We start from the raw sequence: 16128 nt of genomic DNA, 5'->3' as shown, positions 1-16128 counted from the left end.
TTTCGGTCGTAGCGCTCCAACACAAGTCTGTTTCGTCCGTTTTGCAGTACGCCACACCCCTCCCGATCAACAGGACCCCCGTTTCGACCGTAGGAGGTCCGTTTCCTTCGTTTTCCGGTACACCAGGCCCCTCCCGATCAACGGGACCCCGTTTCAAATGTGGCCGGTCGAACACAAGGCCGTTTCCTCCGTTGTGCGGTATGCCAGGCCTCGTTTCCATCGCCTGTTCTGTCCAAGCCCTCCAGATGAACACAACCACGCATTCTGTTCCGACCCAGCCGGTTGGCTCCCCATGAACACGACAACGATGTTGTTTCTCCATTCCGACCCAGCCATGTACGTATGCGCGAGTAGGCGTTCGAGACCCCGCCCGTATGTATGTACGTGGCCGTATTTTCTTTCTTGCACCCTGGCCGATGTACGTATGTGTAGATGCTACGTGCGCACCTCTACTACGACACGTGCACGCCTCTACAACGACCAGTATGTACGTACACGTTCGCGGCTAGGATGACAACGCTACGTACGCTTCGACCAGGTGGGTCCGACTGTTAGGCACTTTCTTGCCTGCGAAGATGTAGCTGGTGGGTCCCAGCAGTCAGGGGGGCGAATCATTTTTTTTGTTTTTTTTTTGCCCGGATGCACTTCCTTGCATGCGAAGGTGTAGCTGGTGGGTCCCAGCAGTCAGGGGGAAACATTTTTTTCACGAAATATGGTTGCCCGTCTGGTGGGTCCCCACTGTCATCTAGAGGAATACTTATTTTGCACGTAATAAGGAGGCACTTCCTTGCTGCAGCCGTGGACCCAGCTGTCAGCCTCTCCATGTATAGTCCACGTCCGATGGAAGCCATTCCTTGACCATGTTGACCATGCCGCGCCGAGAGCACCAGGGTGGTGGACGATGGTAAGGCCTAGGAAGGGGACGACGCAGTGCCGGGGAAGACGCGGCAGTCGATGCCCACGCGTAGAGGAGTACGAGGGTTCACTGGCTCGTTGCGGTGTGAGGCTGCCGTCGCCGCAGAATAACAAGGGCTGTGGGTGAGTAGAGGGATGGCCTGGCCAGCGGTGGGAGTAGTAGGGGGCGGTGAGGCCTCCGTCGCATCGCAGCCGGCCACGGGAGGCAGGAGCACAAGGCACGACCGGCACTGGTTTGGGCGGCTAGAGCAAGAAGAGGTTGAAGAAGCACTACGGCCGTTGGATGGACATCGTATGGTCACTGGAGCTAGAATCGTGCATATTGACTAAGTTGACAAAGCCCTCCGTCCCCGTCGACTTAGTAGGCCCACAAGTCAGCCTGCCACTATACTGGGTCCCAGCTAACAGGGGGGGTATTCATTTTTTTGTGCGTAATAAGGAGGCACTTCCTTGCGTGCGAAGATATAGCTGGTGTCAGCGGTGGTAACGTTTTTAACGCGAAATACTGAGGCCCTTTCGATGGGTCCCCGATGTCAGGTGGAGGAATCATTATTTTGCAGGTAATAAGGAGGCATTTCCTTGCGTGCGGCCGTGGACCCAGCTGTCGGCCTCTCCACGTATAGTCCACTTCAGATGCATGTCAGTCGTTGACCATGTTGACCAGGCCACGCCGAGAGCACCAGGGCGGTGGACGACGGCGAGGCCTAGGAAGGGAACGACATGGAGGCAGGGAAGACTCAGAAGTTGTTTCCCACGTGGAGGGGAGTACGACTGAACGAGGGTTTACTGGTTCGTCTGCCGTCGCTGGAGAATAACAGCAGGTGTGGGTGAGTAGAGGGATGGCTAGGCCAGCGATGGGAGTATGGTGGGGCGGTGAGGCCTGCGCGGCAGCACAGCCGGCTGCGGGGAGGAGGGAGCAGGCAGTCCCTCTGGTGCTTGTTTGAGCAGCTGGAGCAGGAAGAGCAGAGATTGAAGAAGCACGACGGCCGTTGGATGGCCATCCAACAGTCACTGCTTGTGCGTCAACCTTTTTTTAGGAAAGCCTCAAATCTATGGAAAATAGCATACAGCCCATCTTCCATTATTTCTAATAATTTACAACCCATTTGCTAATTCTTAAGGTTTTTTTGGAGCCCATATTCTTTTTGTTAGCATTACAGCCCATATTGTGGCCACGGTTAAAAAATTATACTAAATTTTGCATATTTCGGTGCGGTCCGAACTGTTTTTTATCCCGAAATTTTGACTCACATTCAAACTGATTTTAAAAATAAATGTATATCAATATAAAATCTAGCAAATTCTCCATGCATAAAAATTAATGTAATTTAAAATCTCAAAATGAAAAAAAGATATTTGAAACTAATTGCCGGTTTGATGTGTTTTAAAAATGTACAACCCATTTCTCATTACTGATAGGCCATTTTCTCGGCCAGCCGAATGAAGCTGTCCTTGTCTTGAAAGATTTGCAGCCCAACAGGCCTGACAAAGCGACTTACTTGGCAAATCACAAAAAAGTTGGGCTATGGCCTTGGGCCCAGCTGTCAGCCTCTCCACGTACAGTACTCTTCTGATGGAAGTCGGTCGTTGACCACATTGACCACACCACACCGAGAGCACCAAGGCGGTGGACGACGGCGAGGCCTAGGAAGGGGATGATGCGGAGCCGGGGAAGACGTGGCAGTGGATGCCCACACGGAGAGGAGTACAAGGGTTCACTAGTTCGGCCGCGGCGTGAGGCTGCTGTCACCGCAGAATAACAGGGGGTGTGGGTGAGTAGAGGGATACCCTGGGCCAGCGGTGGGAGTATTAGGGGGCGGTGAGGCCTCCACGGCATCACAGCCGGCCACGAGAGGCAGGAGCACGCGGCATGACCGGCTCTGCTTTGGGCGGCTGGAGCAAGAAGACCAGAGGTTGAAGAAGCACTATGGTTGTTGGATGGACATCGTACGGTCACTGGAGCTAGAATCGTTCATATTGACTATGTTGACAAAGCCCTCCGTCCTCATCAACTTAGTAGGCCCACAAGTCATCCACCCACTATGGTGGGTCCCAGCTAGCAGGGGGTATTCATTTTTTGGTGCGTAATAAGGAGGCACTTCCTTGCATGCGAAGATATAGCTGGTGGGTCCGACCTGTCAACAGGGGGCGTTTTCACGAAACACAGAAGCACTTCCCACGTACAGTGCGTAATATGGAGGAACTTTCCTTGCGTGTGACCATGGACCTCGTGGGTCCCAGCCGTCAGGCTCTCCACGTACAGTCCTCTTCCGATGACTCTTGTATGTTGACTACGTCGCGCCGAGCGCACCGAGGCGGTGGACTACGGCAAGGCCCCAGACTGGAATGACCCGGAGATGGGGAAGACGCGACAGTGGAGTCGCAGACAGAGAGGAGTGGGAAACTTGACTGGTTCGGGTGCGGGGTGGGCCTACACTCGGCAGAGAATAACAGGAGGTGCGGAGTTGAGGGATGGCCTGGCCGTTGGCGGGGTAGCGTTTCGCTGAGGAGCGCAAAACAACGCTGTTGGATGCCGAAGGCTGGAGCAGGTGGTTCCGGCAGCGCTGGGGGAAGAAGACGAGAGATTGAAGAAGAATGTCGGCCGTCGGATGTAAATCCAACGCCTTCTTAGGCTTCAACCTACTGGCCCACATGTCAGCCAGTCCATTTGTTTTATTAGTCCATTTGGTGGGCTGGATGAAACAATGATGTAGCATCTACGCAGCCCGTTTAAATCCCATTTGCATTTTTCTCGAAATCCGCGGACTTGTTGGGCTGGGTGAAAATATCATGTTGGGCTAGACGGAGAAATGTTATAAAAACATAAACACATGATCGCACGTCAGTAAAATCTTTGCAAGCTTATGTACGCAATCACTAGGAGTTAACTTGGCAAGTTATATATAAACAATTATTATTATTATTTTTCAAGAACTTTCAACTTACGAAATAAAATATCATTTTAATTTGATGAGTTAATAGTACGTGGGGTATTATTATTTTTAGGCTAGACGTGGGACAGTTGAGTTGGTTCTAGGGGAAAGTACTGGGAGAAAACTTAGTTTACATCGAAAAAGAAAGTGGGAGAAAATTCAGAGACCTGCTGGGTCCACCTGAGGAGAGGAATATGTTGGGAGGAAGGAGATTCAAAGCACGGCAGCCGAGTGAACTAGTTTTTTTACGGAGAAGTGAACTAGTTTACATACATCAGAAAGTAGCCACTAAAAAAAGCAATCAGGTTAATGGGTTCTTAAAAGAAATATTTCGGACAAAACAGATAATTACGACACATAGGCTAATGCATGAAACACTCAGATGATAAAGGTGCTTATAAACAGATAAAGTACAACATCTAGACCTTCCTGGCACGCTTGATCATGACGCTGCGGCTGTCCGTTTACTCGTCCATTACGGGAAGCAGACACGCCCTCATGTCCAATATCTGCCTGTACATGTCATAGCATGTGTATGCGTCCTTGGCCGCGTAGGTTATGTAGGCTAGATTCAAAGGTACCTCCCACGTGTTCAGGTCATCTTCTTTCATGTTGGCATATCAGGGGTCGATGATGGTCTCAGCGAGGTCAACCACGGAGTCCTTCTCCTGCCCGTTGCTGATGATCTTGTATTGCTTCTGGATGTCGACAAGCTTGTTGCACCAGATGGCCGAATCGTCGTGTTCTTCCTTCTCTCCACCGTAGCAAAGGTGCAGTCGGCGCTGCCGATGAAACGGGCGAATGCTCCAGAACCTGGTGCAGCCATAGGACTGAGACGAGGCAGAGCTTCACCGAGTCCGTATCGTTGGTGTACATCACATTCAACTTGGTGCAGCCATAGGACTGAACGGCGAACTAACTCCTTGCTGAAGTCCATATCCAGCAGGCTCACCCCTCGGATCGCCATTGGAGTCTCTTCAAATGAACGAGTGTGTAGGTGGCAGCAGCAGTTCGTTTTTCAGCTCTTGGGGAACTGGATTCAACAGTAAGCTGAGTGTGTACAGGCGACAACAGTTACTACCCCTCCCTCGTCTGCTGCACGCCCAGCAGAAGATGCACCCTCGGCGCATTCAAACGCCTCCATTAAGAAACCTACTCTGGCCACACGTCGGTTCACGAGCGGGTCTGTATTGGTACTGTAATAACAGGAGTTAGTGGTCACTTTACTTAAATTTAATTAGCTTTAATAGAAATTTATACTTAAAACAAGCGATGCATTGGCTCGTTCTATCAGTGCCATGGGATCAACATGCACAACAATTAGAATTATTATTCTCAGGACGCACACGATCAGCACATTTGTCACACTTTCACAAAGATAATACTACCAAGTTTGAACTGTTTGTTATGGTTGCTGTCCTCTGCATCATCATGTCGTGTTTCCCATCTTGCAAGATTCAGAACCAACAAATAAGATCCAAATAATAAGTACAACAAAGATGCCTACACATCTCATTGATTCCTAGCTTGCAAGACTCAGAACCAACAAATAAGATCCAAATAATAAGTACAACAGAGATGCCTACACGTCTCATTGATTCCCAGCTTGCAAGATTCAGAACCAACAAATAAGATTCAAATAATAAGTACAACAAAGATGCCTACACATCTCACTGATTCCCAGCTTGCAAGATTCAGAACCAACCCATTAGAGCCTTTTGATAAAGTGAATATCGGGATTAAATCCATCTTGGCTAGCCATGTCATACAATCAAAGAACTTGGCGAACGCTCTTGACCGTCACAACATCTGTAGTAGAGTATTCCTGTTTGCACAGCATGTTTGCATAGCACAAAAAAGGAGATAGGAGAGCATGATTTCGCTTTAGTTGAACCATTTTGTGCCCATTTTGTGCAGTTCCACCAAAATTGAGAGATGTTGCCCACATGACATTTTAGTTGAACTGCACAAGACACTCATTCAAAAAAAAGTGTTTTGTGCAGTTCATCAAAAGGTCACAATAGCAACAAGGTGAAATGGATATCCCTATCTGCACAAAATGATAGAAAGTAAATAGTTGCTGGTCAATAAGAATATATGAAACATATACAAAATGAAAAGAAGCATCTTAATTATGTTCATGGCAATCACGCAAGCACAATAGAAATTTTAAAACGTCAGCAATGCTTCATGTTACCAGAAGCATTACGATCAACAACGAGATTCCTTAGATATGGGATTACTTTAATGGTGGCATTGCTTGTTTACCAGACACAGTAAATCAACAGCAGCTAAAGAGTTGGTTTAAGGGCATGGGACCGTGGGGACACCAGGACACTCAGCAGCGTGAAGGATCAACTTACTTATCATACTGGGGAAAACAGCAAGAGTGCCATTTGTAACACAGTTTAATTGCATCTTATCACTGGAGGCATTATATTAACAATAACACTGGTTAGACATGTCCCTAAGGTAACAGTGTGATCGCTTCATTTTACATGCGCCCTTATAGCAAAAGGTTGGTTTACCCGCAAAAAAACAGCAAAAGGTTGGTATAAGGACATGCGACAGTGGACGCATCAGCACAATGTACCTACAAGGAGGCATAAAGTGGTGATGTCGAGCTTGTTCACGCTATGTGAGGGCAGCAAACCTAATCCTGGAGACCTTTTACTATGTGAGGGCAGCAAATCTAATCCTGGAGACCTTTTACTATGTGAGGGCAGCAAATCTAATCTTGAGACCTTTTACTATGTGAGGGCAGCAAATCTAATCCTGAGACCTTTTACTATGTGAGGGTAGCAAATCTAATCCTGAGACCTTTTACTATGTGAGGGCAGCAAATCTAATCCTGGAGACCTTTTACTATGTGATGGCAGCAAATCTAATCCTGGACATACTCTGTTGACTTGTCCACCAGCCGCCACTTTCTATCCTTTTTTCAACCAATAATAGATCTGTTCCTTATCCAGTTTGTACTGCGTTTTCCCATTATTTCCCTTTTCAACCAAGAGACCGGTTGGGTATCCGGTCTCTACTACTTTCACCATATTATTTCCTCTTTGAATCAAGTCCTAGATTCGTGCTACAACTTTCCCCCCTTTCTTCGTTGTTTGAACAAAGCCCTAGATACGAATGCATGAAGTAGCTTTACCTCTAATAATACTAAAAATTTAGGTGGCTTTGGAAGAGCTGATGGGAGTAGAAAAAGATGCACATGCAAACACGTGGGGAGCTGGGGCAGTAAGCAAGGCCTCTTTAGAAGAACTTATATCTGAGGGTCGCCGGGATGTTGGCGGCGGCAGGTCGGATCTGCGGACAATACGGCAGGGAGGAAGAAGGGTCGGACGACCTCCCGAGACGGCGCTGTGTCGGAGAGAACGGCACGGGCAGAGGATCGGGCCCCTCTGGCAGCTGTGGGTTTCCTCCCTCGGCGGCGATGACCGCGTGAACGATGCACCTTTTAGTCCTCTACACACACCGGCTAAAGGGATCCGGCTGGATCTGTGACCAGCGGTGAGCAGAGAGAAAATGTCGCTACCGCTGTGTTGTTTATATCTGGAGAGGATGAGAGAATGAAGAGAGCAACCCTAGTAAAGCAAGCGCTCAGGCCCCTGCGTCCATATATAGTGGAGTGATTATCTTTTTTCTCTCCACAACAAGCGTTTCAATTTGTGTACGTGGCATTAAAGAAAAGAAACTCTCTATTTAAGGTGACTACTCTACGTCTCCTACTTACTACTACAGTACTACCTCCGTCCTGGTTTATAGGTCCCTTTTATAGTTTGTGCCAAATTTTTACTAAAGATTTAACTAAAAAAATGTTAATGCATGTCAAGAAAAATTATCTCATTGGATTTGTATTTGAACATAGTTTTGAAAAATATAATGTTTGGTGACATGCGTGAACATTTTCTTAGTTTAATCTATGGTCAAAATTTGGCACGAAATACAATGGGGACCAATAAACCCAGACAGAGGTAGTATTGTTCACTTGTGCTCCCCGCCCCTCCATTCATTTAACAACCCCATGGGTGAATAAACATACAGTAAGTACTGTATTTATATAGAACAAACAAGCTCGAACTATTTTTGCATAGTTAAAAGTTGAGGGCGGGGCTTTTCCCGGGCACTACGCGCGGCAGTTTTTGGGTAGGCGGTTTGACAGAGAGACGAGGAGGGTGAGCGAGTGGGGCTGTGCGATTTGACGGTGCGTTACTGCTGGAAATACTTGTGATATGACCACTCACTATAGTCATGAATTACTGGCGCTCCGACCGGGGTGATGCCCCCCTTCCGTTTCGCGCTCTAATCTGGTGCATGACAGGTCGACCCGGATGCTGGCTCTCCCACATGTCGGAGTAGTAAGAAGGAGCAAAGAATGATGCGGTATAAACTAGTACTATACTACTCCCTCCGTTCCTAAATATAAGTCTTTGGAGAGATTTCACTATGGACCACATACGGAGAAAAATGAGTGAATCTACACATAAAATTCATCTATATACATCCGTATGTGGTCCATAGTGAAATATCTACGAAGACTTATATTTAGGAATGGAGGGAGTACTACTCAGGTCGGAGGAGTGCGAACCACGGCAGCCCAGTGAACCAGCCATGTGAACCACGGTAGCCCAGTGAACCAGCAGTAGAAAACAATGTGGTGATATGGCCATAAAAACAATGTGCTACGGTCCACACTGTAGCATGTTTTGGATCCCTGAGTTAGAGCTAGTTTGGGTTGAAATAGCCTCAAATTATTGAAACAAGAGTGGTTAGTTTGAGCTAGTTTGCTCTAACCCAGCTAAAAAAGCTAGCCCGGTGGAGAGGTTCTAATTGGGTTAGTTATCCTCGGGCCCACTAAAAGAGAACTAAAAAAATATCACCTGCCCGCACCAGATCGCTCCCCTAAAAAAATCTCACCTGCCCGCACCAGATCACTCCCCCCCCCTCTCGCACGACTCCTCTCTGTTCCCCATAGAGCCGCCCGCCCAAGCGCCGCTCGCCCTCTCTCTCCTCTGGCTGCCCTCTCCTCCAGGCCTCTGCTGCCCTACTCCAGCCGCCCTCTCCCTCCGACCTTCGAAGGTCGCCCCGCTCCCCCTTCACTAGTCGTTTTTCTCCCTCTATCGTGCGCGGCGGCGGCGCATCTACCAGGGAGGTCACGAGAGGGGTGAGTTTGTTCATTCCTTCTCTGTCACACGGCCATATCATTGATCTTGCTTGCTCTAGCGCTAATTCTGATTTGGAAAAGTAGATCCTGATCAAACTTGCTATAGATTTGTGGTGCACGCATGGAATTTTTTGATGCTGCTTGAGGAGGTAATAAATCTTTCTAGAGGCCCAAAGATTCAGGTCACCTTTCTAGGTATTTCAATTTCAGGCTTGCATTATTTGTAGAGGCCCAAAGATTCAGTTCACCTTTCTTGGTATTTCAATTTCAGGCTTGCATTGTTTCTAGAGGCCCAAAGATTCAGTTCACCTTTCTAGGTATTTGAGTTTCAGGCTTGCATTCTTTCTAGAGGCCCAAAGATTCAGTTTATCTTTCTAGGTATTTCAGTTTGAGGCTTGCACTATTTATAGAGGCCCAAAGATTCAGTTCACCTATCTAGGTATTTCAGTTTCAGGCTTGCATTATTTCTAGAGGCCCAAAGATTCAGTTCACCTTTCTAGCTATTTAAGTTTCAGGCTTGCATTATTTCTAGAGGCCCAAAGATTCAGTTCACCTATCTAGGTATTTCAGTTTCAGGCTTGCATTATTTCTAGAGGCCCAAAGATTCAGTTCACCTTTCTAGGTATTTTGGTTATAGGCTTGCATTATTTCTAGAGGCCCAAAGATTAAGTTCCCAGTCGGCGGCAAGCAGCCCTACTACCCATGCCGATCTCGACCTCAACTCACAAGGGCCAGCGTCGGAGGGGTTCCCGGGGCTTGGGCTCTACAGAGCCTTCCTCCAGAGCAACGATGGCGAGCTCCTCCCTCGGTGCGTGAGGGGCTCCGGGCTCCCTCCCTATCGTGAACGACTTCCATGATGAGTTAGCTCATTCTTTGTTTCATGAAGTGTTTTTTTTTGTATAGCTTGATTGACGACTTGTATGTTTAAGTGGGATATCTCATTTGTATGGACAATGTAAAAATTATCATGTTTTGCATGCTTGATTTGTATAGATGGTTCGTTTATGTCAATTGTGAGCGAGAGGAGGCCACAGAAGAGCCAGCCACACCAAGAGGGTGCTTGGATCCAAGGGAGTTATTTTAGTCTGACTAAAAATAGGGTCCAAAGTAGTCAAATGATTGAGATAGAGCATTTATTGTCAATCTAACCCTGCCATCCATACACCTCTTTGGTTTAGAGTTAGTTCAGGGTTAGAATCTAACTCTAACCTCTAACTGAGTTAGAGTTCTCCTCGTCTCGGTTCATCGCCATCATACTTTCCCCATTCCTGTGTTTTCAGTATCCTGCGAATCAAAGAGGCCCTTTTTTGGGGGGAAAATCAAAGAGGCCCTTAGACTGGTTTAGGTCCGGTCATTTTTTATAAACGTGTTATGTCCAAAATTTAATGAACGTGCTCCGGTTTCCATGAAAATAATCCGGTTTCATGTAGTAATTCATTGATTTATTTATTTTTCTGCGGGGGGTTTGCATGTAATTCGTGAGGTCTGAAATGTAAAGTACCCCGGCATATGCTCCGAGTTGTGCATGCACTACGACCCAGATGCTCTATGTCCCACATGTCGGCGAATGGGAGCACGTGGAAATAGCCTAGGAGTACATATAGGAGGATAAATGCGTGAAAAAATATGTACTATGAAGCGCAGCCGCGGTTCGAAAAGTAGACCTAAAGTGATGACAGTTATAGGTCGCACGCACCCAACTAGTGGTACTAGACATACGACTAATTTTTCCCTCAAAAAAAAGAGGCACGAGTGCTCAGTACTCCTATTCTATAAACACGAGTCCCATCTAACAACAGCGTCCGTGCTACAGCTAACTCTCCTCCCTCGTTTCTCTCTTCTAGTAACTCTAAACTTGGCCGATGCCCGGTGGGTGGGGTGGGTTTGCTCAACTGCGGCCCCACCTCACAGTGAAAATGTTACAACTGAAATAAAAAATGCCATATACTCCCTCCGTTCATAAATATAAGCCTCTTTAGATACTACAGTTCAAATGGAATACAGCATACAGATGTATGAAGACATAGTTTAGAGTGTAGATTCACTCATTTTGCTCCGTATGTAGTAGTCACTTGCTGGAATCTTTAGAAAGACTTATATTTGGGAATGGAGGGAGTACTATACTGATAAAACATTAAGGCCACGAGGCAATGCAGTGTTGGTTACAGGAGGCAAGAAGAAGAGATGCATCCATCGACGATGTCCACCTCCTCGACTCAGGGCACCGGCCCACCGAATGACGCCTAAGTAGCAGCGGCTCTTGTGGCCAGGTCGACGTGCTTCTGAACAATGGTGTCCAAAGATTCCAGCCGCTGGAAGAAGGCCAACGTCTTTCTGTCCTCTCTTGCCTTGTAGTGGCCTATGTAGACGATTTCCTCGTAGACGTGGATGTGCAGGTCGACGGTTTCTTGCATGGCGAGGCGCTGCGCAGCGAGCGCGGCCTTGAGGTGCACATTCTTTGTCGCGACCTCCGGCACCTGCAGGGCCACCAGGGCTTGAAAGAGTTCGTCACCATGTAGGCCGATGAGGGTGGTAGGCAATGAGGAGCCTGGGCGCGTGGGCTGGAGCAGTACGACAAGGTCGTCCGCGTGCTTCTTGACGGTGGTGAACTTGCGGATGGAGTTGACCATCATGTCGTTCATGCGAGAGGCGAAGCCGGCGTGGGCGAGGGCTACGATGCATGTGGTCGCCAGCATCGTCTGGAAATGCTGCGCGGTGCGGGGCCACAGGTCGGCGCCTTGGATGATTTGGCACAGCCGACTGCCGCTCGCGTCCATCGCCTCCATAGGTGCTTGTGGCTTCTGGTCACTTGGTCTTGGATTGGAGTGAGCAGTGTTGCGCAGAGACTTGGGAGTAGATGGATTGGAGTGGTGGGGCACCTTTATTATATGAGAGTCCAAACTCTGTTGCATTCACATCGTGCTTGCTCTAGTCTGCTTCTCCAATTAATTACCTCTGCATGTAATTGAGGATGCATCATTGACCGTTCAATGTCTCGGGAACCGCTACCCTCTTCCTCGGCATTCAAGCACCTATGGACCCGTCGACGACGAGGTGCCTATGGTGACTTCGTAAATTTCAAGATGATAGTGTTGTGTGTGTGTGCGTTCATAGAGGTGAGTGTGTGCGCGTGTATATGAGCGCTTGCGTCTGTACTGTGTCAAGAAAAAACAACGTAAATGCGTGTCAAAAAGAGACTAGTCAGTATACTCAATATTGTGCACCTCGGAGAGGAAAACGATAGAACTAGTACGTATTTATTTATGGTGCAGATTCACTCATTTTGCTCCGTATGTACTCCGTCTCAGTGTAGTCTAGTCACTTGTTGAAATCTCTAGAAGGGCAAATACTCCTTTCTGGTTTACAGGGCTATACTAGCAAGTAGTTGTACGTACTAGTACAATAGTGGGCTCACATAGCAATTTTTTCTCATGCAAGAGCCTGGCTATATGCGTGCTCCAATGTTCGCAACTGCAATGTTCGGTTTGCGCTTGGCTCTTCGCCTCTTCGAGAAGACGAACAATGATGTTACTACTACTGCTTCTACAGTGTCGAATCCACTGCTGCATGTCCGTCCACCGCGAGCGGGACGGATAGCTTGTTGTAGAAGTACTACTACTAAGCAAAAGTATGTCCTCGTTTGCGAGCAACCGCGCGCATGGGCGAGGGAGAAGGCGTGTAGTAAAATCAAGCTTCTCCTCGTTCTACGAGTTGACGCGACACATCATAGCACTGGCCCCACATGCTTGCCTCTAAACTTGGCTAAAAGACCCGCAGTGTACAATATATTTGCTGCAACCTCTAACATTTACCCACCACAAATTAAAACATATGTGGCCGTATGCATCGTTCTGATGCGGAGGCCGGGGAGTCCCCCCTTTTCGAAAAAAACAAATTAAAATGTATATTCCTGTCTTGACCAGATGAGCGTGCAAACTACAATCACCAGGGTGACAGGTAGGGCCAGAAGACTATTTTAATTTAAAAAAAACTTCATGACGGCCACATAGCATGGAGCCGACCCCAACGATTTTAAGCTTACAGGCACGGTACACGCTATCTAGACTACTCTACACATGAAACTGCCACACAAGCGACCGGGCTGCGCTTGGCTCTTCGCCTCTTCGTGAAGTCGAACAATGATGGTGTACTACTGCACTGGAGGAGTACTACAATACGCTTCTGGCCATCTGACACTGATTGAACTGCTGCATGTCCACCGCGTGCGGGAGGGAGAGCGTGTAGGGAAAGCTTCTCCTAGGCTTGCCAGCCACCATGCTCATGGGTGAGGGAGGGACGCTCCTATCTTTGCGTGTATGACAGGTGGGCCCAACAGGTGTGTGGCCAACCTGTCATATAGCCAAAGGCAGGTGCAGTTAAGTCCACGAGGGAGAGGATAATCAAACTTCTCGTTGATGTACGAGTTGACACGACACATCAAAGCACTGCACTCGATATATTTCAATAATTTGCGTTTACTGATGCATTAATTACAACGCATGCATGCATGCCATGACTCTTCTTTTGATAGTACTTGCATGTGTTGATTTAATGCACCTTGAAGTAGTACTCCCTCCATTGCTAAATTATAAGTCTTTGTAGGGATTCCATTATGAATTACATACGGATGTATATAGATGCATTTTAAGTGTGGATTCATTCATTTTGCTTCGTATGTAGTCCACCTAGTGAAATCTCTACAAAGACTTACTCCCTCGGTTTGGAATTAGGCTGGTCATAGTGGGGAGTAACTTCGACTAGTAACACGCATACGTTACTAGTCTATGTTAATACCTCTATAGTGCATAGTATCATAGATTAGTATCATAGATGGTCCCATTTATTGCCATGCATGCCATATAATAGCATCACATTTATTATGTTACGGTATCTACCTATGTTACTATAACCATCTCTCTCTTCTTTAACTGTCTGCCACATAAGCATGTTTGCGAGTCCCAAGTGCATGATACTACTTATGTTACTCCCACTATGGCCAGCCTTACTTGTCGCAAAAATGGATGTATCTAGATGTATTTTAGTTCTAGATACATCCATTTCCGAGACAAGTAATTCCGAACGGAGGGAGTATAAAATATGTGACGATAAGCTTTGTAATACCCCGGCCCAAGACGAGAGATGGTTGTGCACGAGGAGGGCGAGATCATGCAGACCGAACAGGAACAGGACCCGGCGATGGAGCTCTCTAAGGTCTTGATGGACCTCACCATGCTCCACTGCCCCTTGTGTCTCCGCCCCTTGACGCCTCCAGTGTATGAGGTTCGAATACACCTCGTCCGTTCGGCTGATTGAGCAAGGTGCAGGTTTCTTGATTGATGTGTTGTTGGATTGATTTCTGCAATGCAAGGGAGGGCACCTGGCCTGCGCGGACTGTCGCGTCGAGCGCCTCGGGAACCAGCGGCAGTGCCAGAAGTGCGAGCGCGGCGGTGGCTTCGATGTCCGGAACATGGCGGTGGACTCCGTCCTTTCGTCGGTGAGGGTGGAGTGCCCGCACGAAGGCTGTGGGCTCTACGTCACTTACCACAAGCTCGCCGATCACCAGAGCGTGTGTCCGCTCGCGCCCTACAAATGCCCCGTGCCCGTCTGCGGCTACGACGGCCCGCCGCCGGCGCTCTACCACCACATCAGCACCGCGCATCCCATGCCCGTGCACAGGATCTAGTACGGCAAGGTGCTCCAGCTGCAAGTGCCACTGTCGGAGCCATGGCTCTTGCTGTTCGTGGAGGAGGACCGCCTCGCATTTTTCTTGGTCTGCGGCGTGCTCGACATCGGCGCGCCTATCGCCGTGTCGGTCGTCTACATCAGAGCGGGGGCATCCCCACTGCCGCACTACTTGGCCAAGCTATGGGCGAACGGCCCGCTGGGGGAGCCCAAAGGCACGACCGACACCGTCAAGGTGGAAATGGAGGTGACAAGCAGCAAGGATCCCGGCGACGTCGACGTGTAGGAGCTGACCTTCTTGACAGTTCCGCCCAAGCTGCTGGCCGGGGCTAAGCTTGTGTCCCTCCACATTCAGATTGACAAGCTCACGTCCTAAATGTTTCGACAGTGCCTTTTGTTTATCTTAGTAATATGCTAATATAGGGATTACCTTGGTCTACTTTATCTTAAGAAATGGTGGGTTTTGGTGGCGCAGCAGCAATTACTTCGACATCAGATCAGTAATTTCCAACAGTCGAACGGATATTTTGTGTCTGTTGGATATAAAGTTCCTTTGGGTAAGAAGTACTACTTGTCATCAAAATGGATAAAAGGAGATGTATGTAGACGTATTCTAGTTCTAGATACATCCCTTTTTATCCATTTTGATGACAAGCACTCCCTCCATTCCACAATACATGCCTTCCATTTGTCAAGATATAGATGTATCTAGACATGTTTTAGTATATAGGTACATCCATGATAGAGCCAATCGGATGGTTGAGAGCACTACAATTCGTAGCTACAGATGCGTGTGTGACTCCCAGATGCAGACGCCAGGGGTCATCATCCTCCTTTTCGAGAAAAAACAGACGCGTGTGTGAGAGGACGAGTGTGTGCGTGCACCTCTTCTCTTCCTGTATAACGTACTACTAAACTCAGAGTACAAGTTTTTGTGGGTGGCACGATGGTGCATGCGAGAAGTCCTGAGAGATAGGTTTAATGCGTCTGAAAAAAGGACTAGCCTAGAGCTCGCCACGCGGCTATTCCTGTCAAACGCCCCATTAACCGTAAGATATGTACACGACGGTGCCAGTTATTGCACGTACACAGCAGTACTCCCTCCTTTCCGGTTTATGGTGAGTGGTGGAATATTTTTTGTAGTTTGCAAAAGCACCTAATTAATGCTCTTGTTTTTCTCAAAAAATGATGTTTATCAATGCATTAATTGCAATGCATACATGCATAAAGTTCATGCATTGGTCAATTTTCTCTTAATACTTGCATGCAATGATTTAATGCACCTTGGAATCAGAACATATGTTGGGGAACAACCAAATTGAGCCTTATAAAATGGAAAAAAATAAAATTTTGAGATAAGCCCTATAAAACTGGAAAGGAGGGAGTAGAAAAAGAAGTACTCCATCCGGGAATAGTGCCGCACTTCGA

At 47.8% G+C, this 16128-nt stretch overlaps 1 pseudogene; it reads left to right on the top strand.

Annotated features, from left to right (window-relative positions):
• LOC119350309 overlaps positions 1-15076 on the top strand; it is a 44785-nt pseudogene extending 29709 nt beyond the window's left edge.
• Positions 15077-16128: the final 1052 nt, after the last annotated feature.

The sequence above is a fragment of the Triticum dicoccoides genome, chromosome 1B (genome assembly GCF_002162155.2).
Source record: "Triticum dicoccoides isolate Atlit2015 ecotype Zavitan chromosome 1B, WEW_v2.0, whole genome shotgun sequence".
Classification (NCBI taxonomy): Eukaryota; Viridiplantae; Streptophyta; class Magnoliopsida; order Poales; family Poaceae; genus Triticum; species Triticum dicoccoides.
The sequence above is the reverse complement of the archived record's forward strand: the minus strand, read 5'-3'. Positions and strand labels throughout refer to the sequence as shown.